Source organism: Vespula vulgaris, chromosome 2 (assembly GCF_905475345.1).
Source record: "Vespula vulgaris chromosome 2, iyVesVulg1.1, whole genome shotgun sequence".
Lineage (NCBI taxonomy): Eukaryota > Metazoa > Arthropoda > Insecta > Hymenoptera > Vespidae > Vespula > Vespula vulgaris.
In genome coordinates, this window is record NC_066587.1 from 10,013,022 (window position 1) to 10,033,163 (window position 20,142).

Sequence of the window (20,142 nt, forward strand, 5' to 3'; positions counted from 1 at the left end):
CCGCGGGGAGCTCGCGCGCGCGCGCGCGGGGCGCGGTGAGCTCGGAAATCGCCGGCGCGGACCGCGGGGAGCTCGCGCGCGCGCGCGCGGGGCGCGGTGAGCTCGGAAATCGCCGGCGCGGGCCGCGGTGAGCTCGCAAATCGCCGGCGCGGGCCGCGGGGAGCTCGCGCGCGCGCGCGCGTGGCGCGCTGAGCTCGGAAATCGCCGGCGCGGGCCGCGGGGAGCTCGCGCGCGCGCGCGCGGGGCGCGGTGAGCTCGGAAATCGCCGGCGCGTGCCGCGGGGAGCTCGCGCGCGCGCGCGCGGGGTCGCGGTGAGCTGGGAAATCGCCGGCGCGGGCCGCGGTGAGCTCGCAAATCGCCGGCGCGGGCCGCGGGGAGCTCGCGCGCGCGCGCGCGTGGCGCGCTGAGCTCGGAAATCGCCGGCGCGGGCCGCGGGGAGCTCGCGCGCCGCGCGCGCGGGGCGCGGTGAGCTCGGAAATCGCCGGCGCGTGCCGCGGGGAGCTCGCGCGCGCGCGCGCGGGGCGCGGTGAGCTCGGAAATCGCCGGCGCGGGCCGCGGGGAGCTCGCGCGCGCGCGCGCGGGGCGCTGTGAGCTCGGAAATCGCCGGCGCGGGCCGCGGTGAGCTCGCAAATCGCCGGCGCGGGCCGCGGGGAGCTCGCGCGCGCGCGCGCGGGGCGCGGTGAGCTCGGAAATCGCCGGCGCGAGCCGCGGGGAGCGCGCGCGCGCGCGCGCGGGGCGCGGTGAGCTCGGAAAGCGCCGGCGCGGGCCGCGGGGAGCTCGCGCGCGCGCGCGCGGGGCGCGGTGAGCTCGGAAATCGCCGGCGCGGGCCGCGGGGAGCTCGCGCGCGCGCGCGCGGGTCGCGGTGAGCTCGGAAATCGCCGGCGCGGGCCGCGGTGAGCTCGCAAATCGCCGGCGCGGGCCGCGGGGAGCTCGCGCGCGCGCGCGCGTGGCGCGGTGAGCTCGGAAATCGGCCGGCGCGGGCCGCGGGGAGCTCGCGCGCGCGCGCGCGGGGCGCGGTGAGCTCGGAAATCGCCGGCGCGTGCCGCGGGGAGCTCGCGCGCGCGCGCTCGGGGCGCGGTGAGCTCGGAAATCGCCGGCGCGGGCCGCGGGGAGCTCGCGCGCGCGCGCGCGGGGCGCTGTGAGCTCGGAAATCGCCGGCGCGGGCCGCGGTGAGCTCGCAAATCGCCGGCGCGGGCCGCGGGGAGCTCGCGCGCGCGCGCGCGGGGTGCGGTGAGCTCGGAAATCGCCGGCGCGAGCCGCGGGGAGCGCGCGCGCGCGCGCGCGGGGCGCGGTGAGCTCGGAAATCGCCGGCGCGGGCCGCGGGGAGCTCGCGCGCGCGCGCGCGGGGCGCGGTGAGCTCGGAAATCGCCGGCGCGGGCCTCGGGGAGCTCGCGCGCGCGCGCGCGGGGCGCGGTGAGCTCGGAAATCGCCGGCGCGGGCCGCGGGGGAGCTCGCGCGCGCGCGCACGGGGCGCGGTGAGCTCGGAAATCGCCGGCGCGGGCCGCGGGGAGCTCGCGCGCGCGCGCGCGGGGCGCGGTGAGCTCAGAAATCGCCGGCGCGGGCCGCGGGGAGCTCGCGCGCGCGCGCGCGGGGCGCGGTGAGCTCGGAAATCGCCTGCGCGGGCCGCGGGGGAGCTCGCGCGCGCGCGCGCGGGGCGCGGTGAGCTCGGAAATCGCCCGGCGCGGGCCGCGGGCAGCTCGCGCGCGCGCGCGCGGGGCGCGGTGAGCTCGGAAATCGCCGGCGCGGGCCGCGGGGAGCTCGCGCGCGCGCGCGCGGGGCGCGGTGAGCTCGGAAATCGCCGGCGCGTGCCGCGGGGAGCTCGCGCGCGCGCGCGCGGGGCGCGGGGAGCTCGCGCGCGCGCGCGCGGGGCTCGGTGAGCTCGGAAATCGCCGGCGCGGGCCGCGGGGAGCTCGCGCGCGCGCGCGCGTGGCGCGGTGAGCTCGGAAATCGCCGGCGCGGGCGGCGGTGAGCTCGCAAATCGCCGGCGCGGGCCGCGGGGAGCTCGCGCGCGCGCGCGCGGGGGTGCGGTGAGCTCGGAAATCGCCGGCGCGAGCCGCGGGGAGCTCGCGCGCGCGCGCGCGGGGCGCGGTGAGCTCGGAAATCGCCGGCGCGGGCCGCGGGGAGCTCGTGCGCGCGCGCGCGGGGCGCGGTGAGCTCGGAAATCGCCGGCGCGGGCCGCGGGGAGCTCGCGCGCGCGCGCGCGGGGCGCGGTGAGCTCGGAAATCGCCGGCGCGGGCCGCGGGGAGCTCGCGCGCGCGCGCGCGGGTCGCGGTGAGCTCGGAAATCGCCGGCGCGGGGCCGCGGTGAGCTCGGAAATCGCCGGCGCGGGCCGCGGGGAGCTCGCGCGCGCGCGCGCGGGGCGCGGTGAGCTCGGAAATCGCCGGCGCGGGCCGCGGTGAGCTCGCAAATCGCCGGCGCGGGCCGCGGGGAGCTCGCGCGCGCGCGCGCGGGGCGCGGTGAGCTCGGAAATCGCCGGCGCGTGCCGCGGGGAGCTCGCGCGCGCGCGCGCGGGGGCGCGGTGAGCTCGGAAATCGCCGGCGCGGGCCGCGGGGAGATCGCGCGCGCGCGCGCGGGGCGCGGTGAGCTCGGAAATCGCCGGCGCGGGCCGCGGTGAGCTCGCAAATCGCCGGCGCGGGCCGCGGGGAGCTCGCGCGCGCGCGCGCGGGGCGCGGTGAGCTCGGAAATCGCCGGCGCGAGCCGCTGGGAGCGCGCTGGGCGCGGTGAGCTCGGAAATCGCCGGCGCGGGCCGCGGTGAGCTCGCAAATCGCCGGCGCGGGCCGCGGGGAGCTCGCGCGCGCGCTCGCGTGGCGCGGTGAGCTCGGAAATCGCCGGCGCGGGCCGCGGGCAGCGCGCGCGCGCGCGCGCGGGTCGCGGTGAGCTCGGAAATCGCCGGCGCGGGCCGCGGGGAGCTCGCGCGCGCGCGCGCGGGGGCGCGGTGAGCTCGGAAATCGCCGGCGCGGGCCGCGGGGAGCTCGCGCGCGCGCGCGCGGGTCGCGGTGAGCTCGGAAATCGCCGGCGCGGGCCGCGGTGAGCTCGCAAATCGCCGGCGCGGGCCGCGGGGGAGCTCGCGCGCGCGCGCGCGGGGCGCGGTGAGCTCGGAAATCGCCGGCGCGGGCCGCGGGGAGCTCGCGCGCGCGCGCGCGGGGCGCGGTGCGCTCGGAAATCGCCGGCGCGGGCCGCGGTGAGCTCGCAAATCGCCGGCGCGGGCCGCGGGGAGCTCGCGCGCGCGCGCGCGGGGCGCGGTGGGCTCGGAAATCGCCGGCGCGGGCCGCGGGGAGCTCGCGCGCGCGGGGCGCGGTGAGCACGGAAATCGCCGGCGCGGGCCGCGGGGAGCTCGTGCGCGCGCGCGCGGGGCGCGGTGAGCTCGGAAATCGCCGGCGCGGGCCGCGGGGAGCTCGCGCGCGCGCGCGCGGGGCGCGGTGAGCTCGGAAATCGCCGGCGCGTGCCGCGGGGAGCTCGCGCGCGCGCGCCCGGGGCGCGGTGAGCTCGGAAATCGCCGGCGCGGGCCGCGGGCAGCTCGCGCGCGCGCGCGCGGGGCGCGGTGAGCTCGGAAATCGACGGCGCGGGCCGCGGGGAGCTCGCGCGCGCGCGCGCGGGGCGCGGTGAGCTCGGAAATCGCCGGCGCGGGCCGCGGGGGAGCTCGCGCGCGCGCGCGCGGGGCGCGGTGAGCTCGGAAATCGCCGGCGCGTGCCGCGGGGAGCTCGCGCGCGCGCGCGCGGGGCGCGGTGGGCTCGGAAATCGCCGGCGCGGGCCGCGGGGAGCTCGCGCGCGCGCGCGCGGGGCGCTGTGAGCTCGGAAATCGCCGGCGCGGGCCGCGGTGAGCTCGCAAATCGCCGGCGCGGGCCGCGGGGAGCTCGCGCGCGCGCGCGCGGGGCGCGGTGAGCTCGGAAATCGCCGGCGCGAGCCGCGGGGAGCGCGCGCGCGCGCGCGCGGGGCGCGGTGAGCTCGGAAATCGCCGGCGCGGGCCGCGGGGAGCTCGCGCGCGCGCGCGCGGGGCGCGGTGAGCTCGGAAATCGCCGGCGCGGGCCTCGGGGAGCTCGCGCGCGCGCGCGCGGGGCGCGGTGAGCTCGGAAATCGCCGGCGCGGGCCGCGGGGGAGCTCGCGCGCGCGCGCACGGGGCGCGGTGAGCTCGGAAATCGCCGGCGCGGGCCGCGGGGAGCTCGCGCGCGCGCGCGCGGGGCGCGGTGAGCTCAGAAATCGCCGGCGCGGGCCGCGGGGAGCTCGCGCGCGCGCGCGCGGGGCGCGGTGAGCTCGGAAATCGCCTGCGCGGGCCGCGGGGAGCTCGCGCGCGCGCGCGCGGGGCGCGGTGAGCTCGGAAATCGCCGGCGCGGGCCGCGGGCAGCTCGCGCGCGCGCGCGCGGGGCGCGGTGAGCTCGGAAATCGCCGGCGCGGGCCGCGGGGAGCTCGCGCGCGCGCGCGCGGGGCGCGGTGAGCTCGGAAATCGCCGGCGCGTGCCGCGGGGAGCTCGCGCGCGCGCGCGCGGGGCGCGGTGAGCCGGAAATCGCCGGCGCGTGCCGCGGGGAGCTCGCGCGCGCGCGCGCGGGGCGCGGTGAGCTCGGAAATCGCCGGCGCGGGCCGCGGTGAGCTCGCAAATCGCCGGCGCGGGCCGCGGGGAGCTCGCGCGCGCGCGCGCGGGGCTCGGTGAGCTCGGAAATCGCCGGCGCGGGGCCGCGGGGAGCTCGCGCGCGCGCGCGCGTGGCGCGGTGAGCTCGGAAATCGCCGGCGCGGGCGGCGGTGAGCTCGCAAATCGCCGGCGCGGGCCGCGGGGAGCTCGCGCGCGCGCGCGCGGGGCGCGGTGAGCTCGGAAATCGCCGGCGCGGGCCGCGGGGAGCTCTCGCGCGCGCGCGCGGGGCGCGGTGAGCTCGGAAATCGCCGGCGCGGGCCGCGGGGAGCTCGCGCGCGCGCGCGCGGGGCGCGGTGAGCTCGCAAATCGCCGGCGCGGGCCGCGGGGAGCTCGCGCGCGCGCGCGGGGCGCGGTGAGCTCGGAAATCGCCGGCGCGGGCCGCGGGGAGCTCGCGCGCGCGCGCGCGGGGCGCGGTGAGCACGGAAATCGTCGGCGCGGGCCGCGGGGAGCTCGCGCGCGCGCGCGCGGGGCGCGGTGAGCTCGGAAATCGCCGGCGCGGGCTGCGGGGAGCTCGCGCGCGCGCGCGCGGGGCGCGGTGAGCTCGGAAATCGCCGGCGCGGGCCGCGGGGAGCTCGCGCGCGCGCGCGCGGGGCGCGGTGAGCTCGGAAATCGCCGGCGCGGGCGGCGGTGAGCTCGCAAATCGCCGGCGCGGGCCGCGGGGAGCTCGCGCGCGCGCGCGCGGGGCGCGGTGAGCTCGGAAATCGCCGGCGCGGGCCGCGGGGAGCTCTCGCGCGCGCGCGCGGGGCGCGGTGAGCTCGGAAATCGCCGGCGCGGGCCGCGGGGAGCTCGCGCGCGCGCGCGCGGGGCGCGGTGAGCTCGGAAATCGCCGGCGCGGGCCGCGGGGAGCTCGCGCGCGCGCGCGCGGGGCGCGGTGAGCTCGGAAATCGCCGGCGCGGGCCGCGGGGAGCTCGCGCGCGCGCGCGCGGGGCGCGGTGAGCTCGGAAATCGCCGGCGCGGGCGGCGGTGAGCTCGCAAATCGCCGGCGCGGGCCGCGGGGAGCTCGCGCGCGCGCGCGCGGGGCGCGGTGAGCTCGGAAATCGCCGGCGCGGGCCGCGGGGAGCTCGTGCGCGCGCGCGCGGGGCGCGGTGAGCTCGGAAATCGCGGGCGCGGGCCGCGGGGAGCTCGCGCGCGCGCGCGCGGGGCGCGGTGAGCTCGGAAATCGCCGGCGCGGGCCGCGGGGAGCTCGCGCGCGCGCGCGCGGGGCGCGGTGAGCTCGGAAATCGCCGGCGCGGGCCGCGGGCAGCTCGCGCGCGCGCGCGCGGGGCGCGGTGAGCTCGGAAATCGCCGGCGCGGGCCGCGGGGGAGCTCGCGCGCGCGCGCGCGGGGCGCGGTGAGCTCGGAAATCGCCGGCGCGGGCCGCGGGGAGCTCGCGCGCGCGCGCGCGGGGCGCGGTGAGCTCGGAAATCGCCGGCGCGGGCCGCGGGGAGCTCGCGCGCGCGCGCGCGGGGCGCCGTGAGCTCGGAAATCGCCGGCGCGTGCCGCGGGGAGCTCGCGCGCGTGCGCGCGGGGCGCGGTGAGCTCGGAAATCGCCAGCGCGGGCCGCGGGCAGCTCGCGCGCGCGCGCGCGGGGCGCGGTGAGCTCGGAAATCGCCGGCGCGGGCCGCGGGGAGCTCGCGCGCGCGCGCGCGTGGCGCGGTGAGCTCGGAAATCGCCGGCGCGGGCCGCGGTGAGCTCGCAAATCGCCGGCGCGGGCCGCGGGGAGCTCGCGCGCGCGCGCGCGGGGCGCGGTGAGCTCGGAAATCGCCGGCGCGTGCCGCGGGGAGCTCGCGCGCGCGCGCGCGGGGCGCGGTGAGCTCGGAAATCGCCGGCGCGGGCCGCGGGGAGCTCGCGCGCGCGCGCGCGGGGCGCGGTGAGCTCGGAAATCGCCGGCGCGGGCCGCGGGGAGCTCGCGCGCGCGCGCGCGTGGCGCGCTGAGCTCGGAAATCGCCGGCGCGGGCCGCGGGGAGCTCGCGCGCGCGCGCGCGGGGCGCGGTGAGCTCGGAAATCGCCGGCGCGTGCCGCGGGGAGCTCGCGCGCGCGCGCGCGGGGCGCGGTGAGCTCGGAAATCGCCGGCGCGGACCGCGGGGAGCTCGCGCGCGCGCGCGCGGGGCGCGGTGAGCTCGGAAATCGCCGGCGCGGGCCGCGGGGAGCTCGCGCGCGCGCGCGCGGGTCGCGGTGAGCTCGGAAATCGCCGGCGCGGGCCGCGGTGAGCTCGCAAATCGCCGGCGCGGGCCGCGGGGAGCTCGCGCGCGCGCGCGCGTGGCGCGCTGAGCTCGGAAATCGCCGGCGCGGGCCGCGGGGAGCTCGCGCGCGCGCGCGCGGGGCGCGGTGAGCTCGGAAATCGCCGGCGCGTGCCGCGGGGAGCTCGCGCGCGCGCGCGCGGGGCGCGGTGAGCTCGGAAATCGCCGGCGCGGGCCGCGGGGAGCTCGCGCGCGCGCGCGCGGGGCGCTGTGAGCTCGGAAATCGCCGGCGCGGGCCGCGGTGAGCTCGCAAATCGCCGGCGCGGGCCGCGGGGAGCTCGCGCGCGCGCGCGCGGGGCGCTGTGAGCTCGGAAATCGCCGGCGCGGGCCGCGGTGAGCTCGCAAATCGCCGGCGCGGGCCGCGGGGAGCTCGCGCGCGCGCGCGCGGGGCGCGGTGAGCTCGGAAATCGCCGGCGCGGGCCTCGGGGAGCTCGCGCGCGCGGGGCGCGGTGAGCTCGGAAATCGCCGGCGCGGGCCGCGGGGAGCTCGCGCGCGCGCGCACGGGGCGCGGTGAGCTCGGAAATCGCCGGCGCGGGCCGCGGGGAGCTCGCGCGCGCGCGCGCGGGGCGCGGAGAGCTCAGAAATCGCCGGCGCGGGCCGCGGGGAGCTCGCGCGCGCGCGCGCGGGGCGCGGTGAGCTCGGAAATCGCCTGCGCGGGCCGCGGGGAGCTCGCGCGCGCGCGCGCGGGGCGCGGTGAGCTCGGAAATCGCCGGCGCGGGCCGCGGGCAGCTCGCGCGCGCGCGCGCGGGGCGCGGTGAGCTCGGAAATCGCCGGCGCGGGCCGCGGGGAGCTCGCGCGCGCGCGCGCGGGGCGCGGTGAGCTCGGAAATCGCCGGCGCGTGCCGCGGGGAGCTCGCGCGCGCGCGCGCGGGGCGCGGTGAGCTCGGAAATCGCCGGCGCGTGCCGCGGGGAGCTCGCGCGCGCGCGCGCGGGGCGCGGTGAGCTCGGAAATCGCCGGCGCGGGCCGCGGTGAGCTCGCAAATCGCCGGCGCGGGGCCGCGGGGAGCTCGCGCGCGCGCGCGCGGGGGCTCGGTGAGCTCGGAAATCGCCGGCGCGGGCCGCGGGGAGCTCGCGCGCGCGCGCGCGTGGCGCGGTGAGCTCGGAAATCGCCGGCGCGGGCGGCGGTGAGCTCGCAAATCGCCGGCGCGGGCCGCGGGGAGCTCGCGCGCGCGCCGCGGGGCGCGGTGAGCTCGGAAATCGCCGGCGCGGGCCGCGGGGAGCTCTCGCGCGCGCGCGCGGGGCGCGGTGAGCTCGGAAATCGCCGGCGCGGGCCGCGGGGAGCTCGCGCGCGCGCGCGCGGGGCGCGGTGAGCTCGCAAATCGCCGGCGCGGGCCGCGGGGAGCTCGCGCGCGCGCGCGGGGCGCGGTGAGCTCGGAAATCGCCGGCGCGGGCCGCGGGGAGCTCGCGCGCGCGCGCGCGGGGCGCGGTGAGTCGCAAATCGCCGGCGCGGGCCGCGGGGAGCTCGCGCGCGCGCGCGCGGGGCGCGGTGAGCTCGGAAATCGCCGGCGCGGGCCGCGGGGAGCTCGTGCGCGCGCGCGCGGGGCGCGGTGAGCTCGGAAATCGCGGGCGCGGGCCGCGGGGAGCTCGCGCGCGCGCGCGCGGGGCGCGGTGAGCTCGGAAATCGCCGGCGCGGGCCGCGGGGAGCTCGCGCGCGCGCGCGCGGGGCGCGGTGAGCTCGGAAATCGCCGGCGCGGGCCGCGGGCAGCTCGCGCGCGCGCGCGCGGGGCGCGGTGAGCTCGGAAATCGCCGGCGCGGGCCGCGGGGAGCTTGCGCGCGCGCGCGCGGGGCGCGGTGAGCTCGGAAATCGCCGGCGCGGGCCGCGGTGAGCTCGCAAATCGCCGGCGCGGGCCGCGGGGAGTTCGCGCGCGCGCGCGCGGGGCGCGGTGAGCTCGGAAATCGCCGGCGCGTGCCGCGGGGAGCTCGCGCGCGCGCGCGCGGGGCGCGGTGAGCTCGGAAATCGCCGGCGCGGGCCGCGGGGAGCTCGCGCGCGCGCGCGCGGGGGCGCGGTGAGCTCGGAAATCGCCGGCGCGGGCCGCGGTGAGCTCGCAAATCGCCGGCGCGGGCCTCGGGGAGCTCGCGCGCGCGCGCGCGGGGCGCGGTGAGCTCGGAAATCGCCGGCGCGGGCCGCGGGGGAGCTCGCGCGCGCGCGCACGGGGCGCGTTGAGCTCGGAAATCGCCGGCGCGGGCCGCGGGGAGCTCGCGCGCGCGCGCGCGGGGCGCGGTGAGCTCAGAAATCGCCGGCGCGGGCCGCGAGGAGCTCGCGCGCGCGCGCGCGGGGCGCGGTGAGCTCGGAAAATCGCCGGCGCGGGCCGCGGTGAGCTCGCAAATCGCCGGCGCGGGCCGCGGGGAGCGCGCGCGCGCGCGCGCGGGGCCGGTGAGCTCGGAAATCGCCGGCGCGGGCCGCGGGGGAGCTCGCGCGGCGCGCGCGCGGGGCGCGGTGAGCTCGGAAATCGCCGGCGCGGACCGCGGGGAGCTCGCGCGCGCGCGCGCGCGGGGCGCGGTGAGCTCGGAAATCGCCGGCGCGGGCCGCGGGGAGCTCGCGCGCGCGCGCGCGGGTCGCGGTGAGCTCGGAAATCGCCGGCGCGTGCCGCGGTGAGCTCGCAAATCGCCGGCGCGGGCCGCGGGGAGCTCGCGCGCGCGCGCGCGTGGCGCGCTGAGCTCGGAAATCGCCGGCGCGGGCCGCGGGGAGCTCGCGCGCGCGCGCGCGGGGCGCGGTGAGCCGGAAATCGCCGGCGCGTGCCGCGGGGAGCTCGCGCGCGCGCGCGCGGGTCGCGGTGAGCTCGGAAATCGCCGGCGCGGGCCGCGGTGAGCTCGCAAATCGCCGGCGCGGGCCGCGGGGAGCTCGCGCGCAGCGCGCGCGTGGCGCGCTGAGCTCGGAAATCGCCGGCGCGGGCCGCGGGGGGCGCGCGCGCGCGCGCGCGGGGCGCGGTGAGCTCGGAAATCGCCGGCGCGGGCCGCGGGGAGCTCGCGCGCGCGCGCGCGGGGCGCGGTGAGCTCGGAAATCGCCGGCGCGGGCCGCGGGGAGCTCGCGCGCGCGCGCGCGGGTCGCGGTGAGCTCGGAAATCGCCGGCGCGGGCCGCGGTGAGCTCGCAAATCGCCGGCGCGGGCCGCGGGGAGCTCGCGCGCGCGCGCGCGTGGCGCGCTGAGCTCGGAAATCGCCGGCGCGGGCCGCGGGGAGCTCGCGCGCGCGCGCGCGGGGCGCGGTGAGCTCGGAAATCGCCGGCGCGTGCCGCGGGGAGCTCGCGCGCGCGCGCGCGGGGCGCGGGTGAGCTCGGAAATCGCCGCGCGGGCCGCGGGGAGCTCGCGCGCGCGCGCGCGGGGCGCTGTGAGCTCGGAAATCGCCGGCGCGGGCCGCGGTGAGCTCGCAAATCGCCGGCGCGGGCCGCGGGAGCTCGCGCGCGCGCGGCGCGGGGGTGCGGTGAGCTCGGAAATCGCCGGCGCGAGCCGCGGGGAGCGCGCGCGCGCGCGCGCGGGGCGCGGTGAGCTCGGAAATCGCCGGCGCGGGCCGCGGGGGAGCTCGCGCGCGCGCGCGCGGGGCTCGGTGAGCTCGGAAATCGCCGGCGCGGGCCTCGGGGAGCTCGCGCGCGCGCGCGCGGGGCGCGGTGAGCTCGGAAATCGCCGGCGCGGGCCGCGGGGAGCTCGCGCGCGCGCGCACGGGGGCGCGGGTGAGCTCGGAAATCGCCGGCGCGGGCCGCGGGGAGCTCGCGCGCGCGCGCGCGCGGGGCGCGGTGAGCTCAGAAATCGCCGGCGCGGGCCGCGGGGAGCTCGCGCGCGCGCGCGCGGGGCGCGGTGAGCTCGGAAATCGCCTGCGCGGGCCGCGGGGAGCTCGCGCGCGCGCGCGCGGGGCGCGGTGAGCTCGGAAATCGCCGGCGCGGGCCGCGGGCAGCTCGCGCGCGCGCGCGCGGGGCGCGGTGAGCTCGGAAATCGCCGGCGCGGGCCGCGGGGGAGCTCGCGCGCGCGCGCGCGGGGCGCGGTGAGCTCGGAATCGCCGGCGCGTGCCGCGGGGAGCTCGCGCGCGCGCGCGCGGGGGCGCGGGGAGCTCGCGCGCGCGCGCGCGGGGCTCGGTGAGCTCGGAAATCGCCGGCCGCGGGCCGCGGGGAGCTCGCGCGCGCGCGCGCGTGGCGCGGTGAGCTCGGAAATCGCCGGCGCGGGCGGCGGTGAGCTCGCAAATCGCCGGCGCGGGCCGCGGGGAGCTCGCGCGCGCGCGCGCGGGGCGCGGTGAGCTCGGAAATCGCCGGCGCGGGCCGCGGGGAGCTCTCGCGCGCGCGCGCGGGGCGGGGAGCTCGGAAATCGCCGGCGCGGGCCGCGGGGAGCTCGCGCGCGCGCGCGCGGGGCGCGGTGAGCTCGCAAATCGCCGGCGCGGGCCGCGGGGAGCTCGCGCGCGCGCGCGGGGCGCGGTGAGCTCGGAAATCGCCGGCGCGGGCCGCGGGGAGCTCGCGCGCGCGCGCGCGGGGCGCGGTGAGCACGGAAATCGTCGGCGCGGGCCGCGGGGAGCTCGCGCAGCGCAGCGCGCGGGGCGCGGTGAGCTCGGAAATCGCCGGCGCGGGCTGCGGGGAGCTCGCGCGCGCGCGCGCGGGGCGCGGTGAGCTCGGAAATCGCCGGCGCGGGCCGCGGGGAGCTCGCGCGCGCGCGCGCGGGGCGCGGTGAGCTCGGAAATCGCCGGCGCGGGGGCGGCGGTGAGCTCGCAAAATCGCCGGCGCGGGCCGCGGGGAGCTCGCGCGCGCGCGCGCGGGGCGCGGTGAGCTCGGAAATCGCCGGCGCGGGCCGCGGGGAGCTCTCGCGCGCGCGCGCGGGGGCGCGGTGAGCTCGGAAATCGCCGGCGCGGGCCGCGGGGAGCTCGCGCGCGCGCGCGCGGGGCGCGGTGAGCTCGGAAATCGCCGGCGCGGGCCGCGGGGAGCTCGCGCGCGCGCGCGCGGGGCGCGGTGAGCTCGGAAATCGCCGGCGCGGGCCGCGGGGAGCTCGCGCGCGCGCGCGCGGGGCGCGGTGAGCTCGGAAATCGCCGGCGCGGGCGGCGGTGAGCTCGCAAATCGCCGGCGCGGGCCGCGGGGAGCTCGCGCGCGCGCGCGCGGGGCGCGGTGAGCTCGGAAATCGCCGGCGCGGGCCGCGGGGAGCTCGTGCGCGCGCGCGCGGGGCGCGGTGAGCTCGGAAATCGCGGGCGCGGGCCGCGGGGAGCTCGCGCGCGCGCGCGCGGGGCGCGGTGAGCTCGGAAATCGCCGGCGCGGGCCGCGGGGAGCTCGCGCGCGCGCGCGCGGGGCGCGGTGAGCTCGGAAATCGCCGGCGCGGGCCGCGGGCAGCTCGCGCGCGCGCGCGCGGGGCGCGGTGAGCTCGGAAATCGCCGGCGCGGGCCGCGGGGAGCTCGCGCGCGCGCGCGCGGGGCGCGGTGAGCTCGGAAATCGCCGGCGCGGGCCGCGGGGAGCTGGCGCGCGCGCGCGCGGGGCGCGGTGTGAGCTCGGAAATCGCCGGCGCGGCCGCGGGGAGCTCGCGCGCGCGCGCGCGGGGCGCCGTGAGCTCGGAAATCGCCGGCGCGTGCCGCGGGGAGCTCGCGCGCGTGCGCGCGGGGCGCGGTGAGCTCGGAAATCGCCGGCGCGGGCCGCGGGCAGCTCGCGCGCGCGCGCGCGGGGCGCGGTGAGCTCGGAAATCGCCGGCGGGGCCGCGGGGAGCTCGCGCGCGCGCGCGCGTGGCGCGGTGAGCTCGGAAATCGCCGGCGCGGGCCGCGGTGAGCTCGCAAATCGCCGGCGCGGGCCGCGGGGAGCTCGCGCGCGCGCGCGCGGGGCGCGGTGAGCTCGGAAATCGCCGGCGCGTGCCGCGGGGAGCTCGCGCGCGCGCGCGCGGGGCGCGGTGAGCTCGGAAATCGCCGGCGCGGGCCGCGGGGAGCTCGCGCGCGCGCGCGCGGGGCGCGGTGAGCTCGGAAATCGCCGGCGCGGGCCGCGGTGAGCTCGCAAATCGCCGGCGCGGGCCTCGGGGAGCTCGCGCGCGCGCGCGCGGGGCGCGGTGAGCTCGGAAATCGCCGGCGCGGGCCGCGGGGAGCTCGCGCGCGCGCGCACGGGGCGCGGTGAGCTCGGAAATCGCCGGCGCGGGCCGCGGGGAGCTCGCGCGCGCGCGCGCGGGGCGCGGTGAGCTCAGAAAATCGCCGGCGCGGGCCGCGAGGAGCTCGCGCGCGCGCCGCGCGGGGCGCGGTGAGCTCGGAAACCGCCGGCGCGGGCCGCGGTGAGCTCGCAAATCGCCGGCGCGGGCCGCGGGGAGCGCGCGCGCGCGCGCGCGGGGCGCGGTGAGCTCGGAAATCGCCGGCGCGGGCCGCGGGGAGCTCGCGCGCGCGCGCGCGGGGCGCGGTGAGCTCGGAAATCGCCGGCGCGGACCGCGGGAGCTCGCGCGCGCGCGCGCGGGGGCGCGGTGAGCTCGGAAATCGCCGGCGCGGGCCGCGGGGAGCTCGCGCGCGCGCGCGCGCGGGTCGCGGTGAGCTCGGAAATCGCCGGCGCGGGCCGCGGTGAGCTCGCAAATCGCCGGCGCGGGCCGCGGGGAGCTCGCGCGCGCGCGCGCGTGGCGCGCTGAGCTCGGAAATCGCCGGCGCGGGCCGCGGGGAGCTCGCGCGCGCGCGCGCGGGGCGCGGTGAGCTCGGAAATCGCCGGCGCGTGCCGCGGGGAACTCGCGCGCGCGCGCGCGGGGCGCGGTGAGCTCGAAATCGCCGGCGCGGGCCGCGGGGAGCTCGCGCGCGCGCGCGCGGGGCGCGGTGAGCTCGGAAATCGCCGGCGCGGGCCGCGGTGAGCTCGCAAACCGCCGGCGCGGGCCGCGGGGAGCTCGCGCGCGCGCGCGCGGGGCGCGGTGAGCTCGGAAATCGCCGGCGCGAGCCGCGGGGAGCGCGCGCGCGCGCGCGCGGGGCGCGGTGAGCTCGGAAATCGCCGGCGCGGGCCGCGGGGGAGCTCGCGCGCGCGCGCACGGGGCGCGGTGAGCTCGGAAATCGCCGGCGCGGGCCGCGGGGAGCTCGCGCGCGCGCGCGCGGGGCGCGGTGAGCTCAGAAATCGCCGGCGCGGGCCGCGGGGAGCTCGCGCGCGCGCGGCGGGGCGCGGTGAGCTCGGAAATCGCCTGCGCGGGCCGCGGGGAGCTCGCGCGCGCGCGCGCGGGGCGCGGTGAGCTCGGAAATCGCCGGCGCGGGCCGCGGGCAGCTCGCGCGCGCGCGCGCGGGGCGCGGTGAGCTCGGAAATCGCCGGCGCGTGCCGCGGGGAGCTCGGCGCGCGCGCGCGCGGGGCGCGGTGAGCTCGGAAATCGCCGGCGCGTGCCGCGGGGAGCTCGCGCGCGCGCGCGCGGGGCGCGGTGAGCTCGGAAATCGCCGGCGCGGGCCGCGGTGAGCTCGCAAATCGCCGGCGCGGGCCGCGGGGAGCTCGCGCGCGCGCGCGCGGGGCTCGGTGAGCTCGGAAATCGCCGGCGCGAGCCGCGGGGAGCGCGCGCGGGGCGCGGTGAGCTCGGAAATCGCCGGCGCGGTCCGCGGGGAGCTCGCGCGCGCGCTTGCGGCGCGCGGTGAGCTCGGAAATCGCCGGCGCGGGCCGCGGGGAGCTCGCGCGCGCGCGCGCGGCGCGCGGTGAGCTCGGAAATCGCCGGCGCGGGCCGCGGGGAGCTCGCGCGCGCGCGCGCAGGGCGCGGTGAGCTCGCAAATAGCCGGCGCGGGCCGCGGGGAGCTCGCGCGCGCGCGCGGGGCACGGTGAGCTCGGAAATCGCCGGCGCGGGCCGCGGGGAGCTCGCGCGCGCGCGCGCGGTGCGCGGTGAGCACGGAAATCGCCGTCGCGGGCCGCGGGGAGCTCGCGCGCGCGCGCGCGGGGCGCGGTGAGCTCGGAAATCGCCGGCGCGGGCCGCGGGGAGCACGCGCGCGCGCGCGCGGTGCGCGGTGAGGTCGGAAAATCGCCGGCGCGGGCCGCGGGGAGCTCTCGCGCGCGCGCGCGGGGCGCGGTGAGCTCGGAAATCGCCGGCGCGGGCCGCGGGGAGCTCGCGCGCGCGCGCGCGGGGCGCGGTGAGCTCGGAAATCGCCGGCGCGGGCCGCGGGGAGCTCGCCGCGCGCGCGCGGGGCGCGGTGAGCTCGGAAATCGCCGGCGCGGGCCGCGGGGAGCTCGCGCGCGCGCGCGCGGGGCGCGGTGAGGTCGGAAATCGCCGGCGCGGGCCGCGGGGGAGCTCGCGCGCGCGCGCACGGGGCGCGGTGAGCTCGGAAATCGCCGGCGCGGGCCGCGGGGAGCTCTCGCGCGCGCGCGCGGGGCGCGGTGAGCTCGGAAATCGCCGGCGCGGGCCGCGGTGAGCTCGCAAATCGCCGGCGCGGGCCGCGGGGAGCTCGCGCGCGCGCGCGCGGGGCGCGGTGAGCTCGGAAATCGCCGGCGCGGGCCGCGGGGAGCTCGTGCGCGCGCGCGCGAGGCGCGGTGACCTCGGAAATCGCCGGCGCGGGCCGCGGGGAGCTCGCGCGCGCGCGCGCGGCGCGCGGTGAGCTCGGAAATCGCCGGCGCGGGCCGCGGGGAGATCGCGCGCGCGCGCGCGGGGCGCGGTGAGCTCGGAAATCGCCGGCGCGTGCCGCGGGGAGCTCGCGCGCGCGCGCGCGGGGCGCGGAGAGCTCGGAAATCGCCGGCGCGGGCCGCGGGCAGCTCGCGCGCGCGCGCGCGGGGCGCGGTGAGCTCGGAAATCGCCGGCGCGGGCCGCGGGGAGCGCGCGCGCGCGCGCGCGGGGCGCGGTGAGCTCGGAAATCGCCGGCGCGGGCCGCGGGGAGCTCGCGCGCGCGCGCGCGGGGCGCGGTGAGCTCGGAAATCGCCGGCGCGGGCCGCGGTGAGCTCGCAAATCGCCGGCGCGGGCCGCGGGGAGCTCGCGCGCGCGCGCGCGGGGCGCGGTGAGCTCGGAAATCGCCGGCGCGGGCCGCGGGGAGCTCGCGCGCGCGCGCGCGGGTCGCGGTGAGCTCGGAAATCGCCGGCGCGGGCCGCGGTGAGCTCGCAAATCGACGGCGCGGGCCGCGGGGAGCTCGCGCGCGCGCGCGCGGGGCGCGCTGAGCTCGGAAATCGCCGGCGCGGGCCGCGGGGAGCTCGCGCGCGCGCGCGCAGGGGCGCGGTGAGCTCGGAAATCGCCGGCGCGGACCGCGGGGAGCTCGCGCGCGCGCGCGCGGGGCGCGGTGAGCTCGGAAATCGCCGGCGCGGGCCGCGGGGAGCTCGCGCGCGCGCGCGCGGGGCGCGGTGAGCTCGGAAATCGCCGGCGCGGACCGCGGGGAGCTCGCGCGCGCGCGCGCGGGGCGCGGTGAGCTCGGAAATCGCCGGCGCGGGCGGCGGTGAGCTCGCAAATCGCCGGCGCGGGCCGCGGGGAGCTCGCGCGCGCGCGCGCGGGGCGCGGTGAGCTCGGAAATCGCCGGCGCGGGCCGCGGGGAGCTCGTGCGCGCGCGCGCGGGGCGCGGTGAGCTCGGAAATCGCGGGCGCGGGCCGCGGGGAGCTCGCGCGCGCGCGCGCGGGGCGCGGTGAGCTCGGAAATCGCCGGCGCGGGCCGCGGGGAGCTCGCGCGCGCGCGCGCGGGGCGCCGTGAGCTCGGAAATCGCCGGCGCGTGCCGCGGAGAGCTCGCGCGCGTGCGCGCGGGGCGCGGTGAGCTCGGAAATCGCCGGCGCGGGCCGCGGGCAGCTCGCGCGCGCGCGCGCGGGGCGCGGTGAGCTCGGAAATCGCCGGCGCGGGCCGCGGGGAGCTCGCGCGCGCGCGCGCGTGGCGCGGTGAGCTCGGAAATCGCCGGCGCGGGCCGCGGTGAGCTCGCAAATCGCCGGCGCGGGCCGCGGGGAGCTCGCGCGCGCGCGCGCGGGGCTCGGTGAGCTCGGAAATCGCCGGCGCGTGCCGCGGGGAGCTCGCGCGCGCGCGCGCGGGGCGCGGTGAGCTCGGAAATCGCCGGCGCGGGCCGCGGGGAGCTCGCGCGCGCGCGCGCGGGGCGCGGTGAGCTCGGAAATCGCCGGCGCGGGCCGCGGTGATCTCGCAAATCGCCGGCGCGGGCCTCGGGGAGCTCGCGCGCGCGCGCGCGGGGCGCGGTGAGCTCGGAAATCGCCGGCGCGGGCCGCGGGGAGCTCGCGCGCGCGCGCACGGGGCGCGGTGAGCTCGGAAATCGCCGGCGCGGGCCGCGGGCAGCTCGCGCGCGCGCGCGCGGGGCGCGGTGAGCTCAGAAATCGCCGGCGCGGGCCGCGAGGAGCTCGCGCGCGCGCGCGCGGGGCGCGGTGAGCTCGGAAATCGCCGGCGCGGGCCGCGGTGAGCTCGCAAATCGCCGGCGCGGGCCGCGGGGAGCGCGCGCGCGCGCGCGCGGGGCGCGGTGAGCTCGGAAATCGCCGGCGCGGGCCGCGGGGAGCTCGCGCGCGCGCGCGCGGGGCGCGGTGAGCTCGGAAATCGCCGGCGCGGACCGCGGGGAGCTCTCGCGCGCGCGCGCGGGGCGCGGTGAGCTCGGAAATCGCCGGCGCGGGCCGCGGGGAGCTCGCGCGCGCGCGCGCGGGTCGCGGTGAGCTCGGAAATCGCCGGCGCGGGCCGCGGTGAGCTCGCAAATCGCCGGCGCGGGCCGCGGGGAGCTCGCGCGCGCGCGCGCGTGGCGCGCTGAGCTCGGAAATCGCCGGCGCGGGCCGCGGGGAGCTCGCGCGCGCGCGCGCGGGGCGCGGTGAGCTCGGAAATCGCCGGCGCGTGCCGCGGGGAGCTCGCGCGCGCGCGCGCGGGGCGCGGTGAGCTCGGAAATCGCCGGCGCGGGCCGCGGGGAGCTCGCGCGCGCGCGCGCGGGGCGCGGTGAGCTCGGAAATCGCCGGCGCGAGCCGCGGGGAGCGCGCGCGCGCGCGCGCGGGGCGCGGTGAGCTCGGAAATCGCCGGCGCGGGCCGCGGGGAGCTCGCGCGCGCGCGCGCGGGGCGCGGTGAGCTCGGAAATCGCCGGCGCGGGCCTCGGGGAGCTCGCGCGCGCGCGCGCGGGGCGCGGTGAGCTCGGAAATCGCCGGCGCGGGCCGCGGGGAGCTCGCGCGCGCGCGCGCGGGGCGCGGTGAGCTCGGAAATCGCCGGCGCGTGCCGCGGGGAGCTCGCGCGCGCGCGCGCGGGGCGCGGTGAGCTCGGAAATCGCCGGCGCGTGCCGCGGGGAGCTCGCGCGCGCGCGCGCGGGGCGCGGTGAGCTCGGAAATCGCCGGCGCGGGCCGCGGGGAGCTCTCGCGCGCGCGCGCGGGGCGCGGTGAGCTCGGAAATCGCCGGCGCGGGCCGCGGTGAGCTCGCAAATCGCCGGCGCGGGCCGCGGGGAGCTCGCGCGCGCGCGCGCGGGGCGCGGTGAGCTCGGAAATCGCCGGCGCGGGCCGCGGGGAGCTCGTGCGCGCGCGCGCGGGGCGCGGTGATCTCGGAAATCGCCGGCGCGGGCCGCGGGGAGCTCGCGCGCGCGCGCGCGGCGCGCGGTGAGCTCGGAAATCGCCGGCGCGGGCCGCGGGGAGATCGCGCGCGCGCGCGCGGGGCGCGGTGAGCTCGGAAATCGCCGGCGCGTGCCGCGGGGAGCTCGCGCGCGCGCGCGCGGGGCGCGGAGAGCTCGGAAATCGCCGGCGCGGGCCGCGGGCAGCTCGCGCGCGCGCGCGCGGGGCGCGGTGAGCTCGGAAATCGCCGGCGCGGGCCGCGGGGAGATCGCGCGCGCGCGCGCGGGGCGCGGTGAGCTCGGAAATTGCCGGCGCGGGCCGCGGGGAGCTCGCGCGCGCGCGCGCGGGGCGCGGTGAGCTCGGAAATCGCCGGCGCGGGCCGCGGTGAGCTCGCAAATCGCCGGCGCGGGCCGCGGGGAGCTCGCGCGCGCGCGCGCGGGGCGCGGTGAGCTCGGAAATCGCCGGCGCGGGCCGCGGGGAGCTCGCGCGCGCGCGCGCGGGGCGCGCTGAGCTCGGAAATCGCCGGCGCGGGCCGCGGGGAGCTCGCGCGCGCGCGCGCGGGGCGCGGTGAGCTCGGAAATCGCCGGCGCGGACCGCGGGGAGCTCGCGCGCGCGCGCGCGGGGCGCGGTGAGCTCGGAAATCGCCGGCGCGGGCCGCGGGGAGCTCGCGCGCGCGCGCGCGGGGCGCGATGAGCTCGGAAATCGCCGGCGCGGACCGCGGGGAGCTCGCGCGCGCGCGCGCGGGGCGCGGTGAGCTCGGAAATCGCCGGCGCGGACCGCGGGGAGCTCGCGCGCGCGCGCGCGGGGCGCGGTGAGCTCGGAAATCGCCGGCGCGGGCCGCGGGGAGCTCGCGCGCGTGCCCGCGGGGCGCGGTGAGCTCGGAAATCGCCGGCGCGGACCGCGGGGAGCTCGCGCGCGCGCGCGCGGGGCGCGGTGAGCTCGGAAATCGCCGGCGCGGGCCGCGGGGAGCTCGCGCGCGCGCGCGCGGGTCGCGGTGAGCTCGGAAATCGCCGGCGCGTGCCGCGGTGAGCTCGCAAATCGCCGGCGCGGGCCGCGGGGAGCTCGCGCGCGCGCGCGCGGGGCGCGCTGAGCTCGGAAATCGCCGGCGCGGGCCGCGGGGAGCTCGCGCGCGCGCGCGCGGGGCGCGGTGAGCTCGGAAATCGCCGGCGCGGACCGCGGGGAGCTCGCGCGCGCGCGCGCGGGGCGCGGTGAGCTCGGAAATCGCCGGCGCGGGCCGCGGGGAGCTCGCGCGCGCGCGCGCGGGGCGCGGTGAGGTCGGAAATCGCCGGCGCGGGCCGCGGGGAGTTCGCGCGCGCGCGCACGGGGCGCGGTCAGCTCGGAAATCGCCGGCGCGGGCCGCGGGGAGCTCGGGCGCGCGCGCGCGGGGCGCGGTGAGCTCGGAAATCGCCGGCGCGGGCCGCGGTGAGCTCGCAAATCGCCGGCGCGGGCCGCGGGGGGCTCGCGCGCGCGCGCGCGGGGCGCGGTGAGCTCGGAAATCGCCGGCGCGGGCCGCGGGGAGCTCGTGCGCGCGCGCGCGGGGCGCGGTGAGCTCGGAAATCGCCGGCGCGGGCCGCGGGGAGCTCGCGCGCGCGCGCTCGGTGCGCGGTGAGCTCGGAAATCGCCGGCGCGGGCCGCGGGGAGCTCGCGCGCGCGCGCGCGGGGCGCGGTGAGCTCGGAAATCGCCGGCGCGGGCCGCGGGGAGCTCGCGCGCGCGCGCGCGGGGCGCGGTGAGCTCGGAAATCGCCGGCGCGGGCCGCGGGGAGCTCGCGCGCGCGCGCGCGGGGCGCGGTGAGCTCGGAAATCGCCGGCGCGGGCCGCGGTGAGCTCGCAAATCGCCGGCGCGGGCCGCGGGGAGCTCGCGCGCGCGCGCGCGGGGCGCGGTGAGCTCGGAAATCGCCGGCGCGTGCCGCGGGGAGCTCGCGCGCGCGCGCGCGGGGCGCGGTGAGCTCGGAAATCGC